Source organism: Rhagoletis pomonella, unplaced genomic scaffold (assembly GCF_013731165.1).
Source record: "Rhagoletis pomonella isolate Grant_MI unplaced genomic scaffold, Rhpom_1.0 Rhpom_scaffold_00002, whole genome shotgun sequence".
NCBI classification, from domain to species: Eukaryota; Metazoa; Arthropoda; class Insecta; order Diptera; family Tephritidae; genus Rhagoletis; species Rhagoletis pomonella.
The window spans coordinates 75,001,212-75,008,033 of record NW_023458556.1 but is presented as its reverse complement, the minus strand read 5'-3'; the positions used below and the strand labels follow the sequence as shown (position 1 = coordinate 75,008,033).

Sequence of the window (6,822 nt, the reverse complement as noted above, 5' to 3'; positions counted from 1 at the left end):
CTTATCAAATATTATGCCTAATATTTTTAAAGTGTTAGAATGGGGAATTCGGATGTTAGAAAAGGATATGTAGGGGAAGGAGCAATTGTGTTTTCGACATATGTATATGGAATGTGGAGCATTTGCTAGCTGATATATTGGCACCAGAACTTTGAGACCATACATTAATATCATGTACAATTTTTAGGAATGCATTTTTGACTTGGTTCAGGTCTATTATTTTAGTAAACACTAAAACGTCATCTGCGTATATGAAGTGATCGACAAGCGGATTAGAGGAGGTTATGGAGCTCACTTTGTTGAAGGCTATTGTGAAGAGAGTCACAGAAAGGGGTGAGCCTTGGGGTATACCGTTGTGAAGGTTGTATATTTGAGATTGGTGCTTATTTAAAAAGTTTGCAACTTGACGAAAGTACCGACGCAGTGGGACTTAATCTTCTTCTCGTGTTAGTGAGGTACCCATTCGAAATGCAAATCGAAGAAGAACTTTTGATGAGCGAAGTACTTGAGACTTACACCACTAGCGACAAAACTTTTAAAGCTATCGATAAATTTGTACAGAAAAATAGTTTGAAATAGAGCAAGTGTGCGGACATTTGCAGTGGTTTGAAAAACGAAAGGAGGAGGATGTCTAGCAGGAAGAAAGAGGTAGAAAACGCCACGAGAAGTCATTGTATGATCTGTCGGTATTCCATGGTGACTACGAAGATGCCTCCACTAGATTTAAAACCCGAATTGGATGACGCTGCGATGAGATTTTTTTTTATTGGTGACATGTATATTTTAGAGTTTGCATGAAAACCCCATAAATAAACAAAGTAAATCAGAAAAACGTATGTAACTTCGAAGTTAACGCCAAGAATATTGATAAGAGCCGGTTCCACCAGCAATTTAAATGGAAAATGATTTTTTAATTTCTGTCAATTTCCAATTAAAATTAAAATCATTTTTCAGTTGAATTGCTTTCGTGAAATTGGCTGTAAAAGTTATTTTCTTAGCTTTAACGCGCGTTACCAGCGTTAACTTGGAAGGTTTAGAAAAATCCATTGTCGAATATTTTCCCAACAGTTACTCTGAGGATGTCTACAGCTGGATAACAAACCCGTTTTCATATGATCCGAAAAGCAAACCTAGAGATAACAAATTAAGCTTTTGAAAGCCTTCTGGACATCAGTGAAGACAGCACTTTGAATATTAAATACTACGAAAGGAGCCAAGAGAGTTCTGGAGGCAAGTATATCCACAAAACACTGCTGTTGGCAAGATTGCATTAAATATATATGTTTACATAAGCAAGTAATTTTTAGGCAAAAAACAAAACCGACTTCAATTCCCATATAAAAATTTTAGATTATCGTTAATTTTTTCATGATCCAATGATCGGATTTAAACCAAATTAGAATGGGACCACTTGTGAGGTACCCTTTCCTTTCCTTTAAAAAAAGAATTATAGTAATCGGTTAACGTGGTCCAAAGTTATGTGGTAGCATATATAAAAAAAATAAAATATTCCGACGAATTGATAACCTTCTCCTTTTTGGGAAGCGGTTAAAAACAAATACACCAGCAAGCTTTCAGCGTCAAATGATTTCAGGGTAAAATTGTTAAAGCACCCAATAAACTTAAAGGAAATAATAAAATCATCAAAACAATTTTCACATTAAAGCTAAAGGAGCATAAATTTTGCATTGTGTTTTCTTGTTTTCGTACACATTTGAAGAGGGGTGCCGCGAATTTTTTTTTAGCATAACAAGGGTGCCGCGGCGAAAAAAGTTTGGGAACCCCTGGTTTAAACAACGATCTTGCCCTGATGCTAGATTGTGAAGATGAAAATCAGGAGGATACATCCGACATTTGCAGCCCCAATGCAATTCTCAGAAAGGAATTATTGCACCATAATAAAAAAATAAATATAACTGAAGGTCCTCTCAACTGGTGCAGCGTCAATCGAAAAGAATTCACAATTTTGTCAAGCTTCAAGTTTTTCAAGTTTGTCGCCTCGAGCGAGTAGTTATTTAGTGGCGCAGGTTCGGCTGTAACCCGAAAAGGCAGCAAAATTACTCTTTCCTGAATACAATGTTCCAATTTTTTAATTTAAGTACTAAATAAAAAACATTATTAAAAATTACTAACTTTTCCATTTTTATTTACCTAATTCACCTAATGTACTCACCAAAATTATTTCTTAAAAATATTTGATATCCGCATTCGCATCCACATCCGCGGATGTTAGCTTTTAAATTTCACATTCGCAACATCCCTAGTGTGTGGGCATTTTGATGTCTTGAAATAAGCATTTGCCGCATGACGCCACCAGACAACATTCTCTCAATCTCGGTGTTTAAAAACATTTAAATCTTAAAAAAACTTGCTGAATAATTTCCTAAAACGTAATCATAAATAATCCATTAGAGAACAGATTCTTATTTTGATTTAATATGAAAATTTCATCGATGCTACCACCAGCACGCTTTCTTTCAAATGAAAATATGGCTGTCAAACTATCAAATTGCCTGCAATAGATGTCAAGCAATAAGCGCTGATATATATTGCAGTCCATGAGCGGTCTCCATTGGAAATATATTTCGTGACATAGTTATCACGACATCAGTGTTTTCCTGTGGAGACAGGGCCTTAACTATCTTCGTTTTCCATCACGATCAGCGTTACCGTTTTGATACAATTTAATAATTTTTGATACTTTTTTTGTACACTTTTTGATACTTTCGGCTAGCAGAAATAAATTTTTGAAAGCTATGAATAATATTACTAGTTTAAAGGCAAATATTTTTTTCTTATTATTTAAAGTCTCAAAATTTATAAATAGATATTTATAAGTTTGATTTGCTAACTCTTATAAGGGAAAAACAACTCGGAGTTTCTTTGCACGCGCCGCTGTTATAGGGCCTCTAAACCACACAAAAACATTGTGCAATATCGGGCTTGCGTATAGCGACAACTGCGAAATGTTTAGTCTAGATTTGATTTTGGTATCGTGCTGTAAGGTATGGATAAGAGCGTAGAAAAAAATTATTATTTTTTAATACTTTGTTTTGCGTTTTAAATCTGAAGCTATCAAAATATACAATGCACATTCATATTTCTTGCACATATTTACTTGAGCAACGTTTCTCCAAAATAAGGTTTGCGCAATTTTATTCTGTAGTAGTTTCCACAATATTGACTTTTACAAGTATCGGGTTGCGCAATGCTTTTGTGTGGTTTAGGGGCCCTATAAGTTTTTTTTTTGTTATGCAAATAAGCAAGCAGATTCTCTGTTTTTTTTAACAAAAGTAATATACATTTTTTTTATAACTTTGGATTTAATTACAAAATTATATTTATTATTTGTTTTTTTTGTTTATAAAAGTTTAACAAATAACAGTTATGTTTGCTTTTGATACTTTTTCTTCTCGGCAACTGATACTTTTTTTTCAAGCTCGCGGCAACGCTGATCACGGTGTGTGTTTGTGGCGAGATGTCAACTTCATGTTATTCATATTGAAAGTGATGTTAACTCCTCTGCTCTGTTCCGGGTCGCCATGTTATTCATACTGGACGTGATGTTAACTTCTCTGCTCTGGTCCGGGTTCTAGTATTACGTCCGCCGAAGATAAATAAATTTGTTCGTGGTGCGTCTTCTGTATACTGTTTATTCTATGGTAGTATATAGGAAGCAATATGCACATACATATGTATGTATGTAAGAACGTTATCAGCAGGGAACGGATTTTAGGACCTAAAAACCTATAAAAAAGGCAAAATAAAATAACGAAATAGGCTGGAAAAGGCAAAACAAAATAGCGAAAAAGGCAGGAAAAGGCACTAGGTATTGCAAAAAAAGCAAAATAAAACACTAAAAAAAGACCGAAAATACGAAGAACAATCAAAAAATACATTTATTTTAGAAATGTTTATATTGGCTGAATTTCTTTATTCATTCTGAACGTTTGGAATAAACTTTTTTGTTTACTTATTCTTTAGAACGTTCCTGATGATATGTTAACGTATATTTCAAACACATTCTGTTTATTCCGGCTGTGAAATGAGATTATCCGGAATGTATAAAGAAACGCAGCCATTAAATACAAGTAAAAAGAGAAAAACTATGAACTAGTTTCATTATATGAAAAATTTGTACTTTGAATCTTTGACTATTTTATCCTTTCGAGTTTCTAACTCATAAAACTTTAATCTGTATAGTTGTAGTAACATTGAACCACAAGATGCATTTTGAAGTTTTCTGGCAGCATTTTCATTAGATTTTCGCGAAGAAAAGCCTTGAATGTACTAAAAGTGCGCTCGACGTAAGTTGATACAAGTGGAGCGCAATTTAAATATGGAACGTTTGAAACGTTCATATTATCAGGAATAAGGGCGTTTTCCTCGCCCTTTACAATTTTATCCACACCCCTTATTGTCTCCAAGCCTACGTTAGCTGAGAAAACGGCTTTGAATTTTTCCAACACCAATTTGGCAAGAGGTCCCTGCGCTTCTATAAGCCGCATGGGCATGTGTATTGTGTATATTTTTTAATCTTAAAAAAAAAAATTGTAAATGCTATAATCACTTTTTTAAAGGTAGAAAAGGCAAAAAAAAGGCAACATCAAATGTGTATATATGGAATCAGGGAAAGCTAAATCGTGGATATTCTTAATCGAATATACTCTTTCTCCTTAGCAGAAAAAAGTCAATTTGCATAAAATCCGTTCCCTGGTTATCAGTAAATGATTTTGGAGTATGTACATACTAGGGACGTTTTGAATGTTATATTTTTCACATTCGCGAATGCGAATGCGAATTTAAGGAATACGAATGTACGAATGCGAATGTTAGGAATAACATTAAAAAAGCTATAATCAACTTAAGTCATCGTTTTTATTACTTAGAAATTTTGTAAATTATTAGAACATTGAACGAGTGCTTAACCTGTACAGACTGTAAATCTAGTAGTCAAAGTTCAAAAGGGGCATATTATATTTAAAAAAAAATAATAATTTTGCTGCTCGAGCTTTAATTTCACATTTTTAATGTCTCCAGATTCTAGATCCGAGCCTTCGCTTTCGCTGGGAAATCTAAAATTGTTTCTAGGTTGCTTATAAGCAGGGAACGGATTTTATGGAATTTGCCTTTTTTCTGATAAAGAGATAGAGTATGTATATTCGATTAAGAATGTCCCTGATTCATATATACACATTTAATGTTGCCTTTTTTGGCTTTTTATAAATATTTGCCTTTTTCCTTTTCTACCTTTCTAAAAGCCTTTATTCCTGATAATATGAAAGTTTTAAACGTTCCATATTTAAATTGGGCGCCACTTGCATCAACTAACGCCGAGCGTACGTTTAGTACATTCAAGACTTTTCTTCGCGAAAATCTAATGAAAATGCTTCAGAAAACTTCAAAATGTATCTTGTGGTTCAATGTTACTACAACAATAGAGAGCGAAGTTTTGTGAGTTAAAAACACGAAAAGAGAAAATAGTAAAAAATTCAAAAGTACAAATTGTGCATATAATGAATCTAGTTCATAGTTTTTCTCTTTTTACTTGTAAAATAAACATTTCTAAAATAAATGTATTTTATTACAACTCTTTTATCAACTTGCAATGTCGTGTGTCCAGACACTTGCAATGTTGTGTGTCCAGACAGCTATATATAAGTTCCTATAAAGAAAAGTCTAGACACCAACCTCGTAGGTTGAGAGGTAGATGTCGGCCTATGCACTACCTACGCTACAGCAGAAATGGACGACACGCCATTTCTTTAAATGAAATTAATTGGTGTTTGTATGTATGTACATACATACATATGTATATGCACCATCGGCGAACTTAAAAATTTTACGAAAGTGCCAAGGCTATTCTGGACATGAATGGGTCACCCAGCACGCCAAGGAACATTTTACGAACACTACCTTAGACCATAATTAGTGTAAGTTTTTATTGTTTGTGAAAACATGGAGTATAACTACTAAAATAATTTCCAGGATTCAACAACCGCGAGAAAACGTCAAAGGAATAAGTGCTTATGGAAACAAAATATAAGGAATAGGCTGCGGGAAAGTGGAAAACCTTATCCAGATAGGAAGGGAAAACAAAGAGGTGGAAGAAAGCTGGGTTCACCATGTATAGATAAGTGCCTATACCAGTGAAATTCAAATTTAACAGGGAATGACCGCACGAACTCCTTCACAAATTTTCGATACAAATTCCGAGTTCACTAGCATTAGTACAAATTATAAAAAATGTAAAATATCCCAAAACCCATTTGAAAATTCTTCAAATGGCTCCTGAGGATTTCAAAAACTTTTCACAAAAAGCTGGACTTTTGAACTTTAACCTTGTGACTTTTTCGAAAGTAAAATATTTAGAGTACAACTAAAATAATTTATGGAATATTGGATATAAAGCGAGTCACGAGGAAATTGATATTAATTCTCCATGTATTATAAAACATTCCCGTGGGCGTTTCGTAAACGTAACCCCAAACAATTTATTTCAGCAAACAATGCTTGTTTTATGTAAGCCGAAAATGAACAAAAACAAGATTAAAGACCTAACTGAAATGGTACCTTACCTCGAATGTGAGTAAATAAAATATGTATGCCTATAACTTTATTTTTTTATTTTTTATTTATTTAAAAGAGAAACAATTATAAATAATTATTCCACTTACAAACTAAAGCACTGGCTACCAGGGCCTTCGGCTTAAATAAAAAAAGGAAAATTCATTTATATTAATTGTGAGTAAAGATGGAGATTAAAGTTAAAAAGGGAATATTAATCATAATAATTCAGAGAACTAACAGTATTTACAAATG

The 6,822-nt window shown here is 33.4% G+C and overlaps 1 protein-coding gene across 1 annotated transcript in view; it reads right to left on the bottom strand.

Moving 5' to 3' along the window:
* The window catches only part of LOC118754894 (histone H2B-like), a 10,630-nt gene that overhangs the window by 3,410 nt on the left and 398 nt on the right, over nt 1–6,822 (bottom strand). The gene's annotated exons all lie outside the window — the stretch shown is intronic.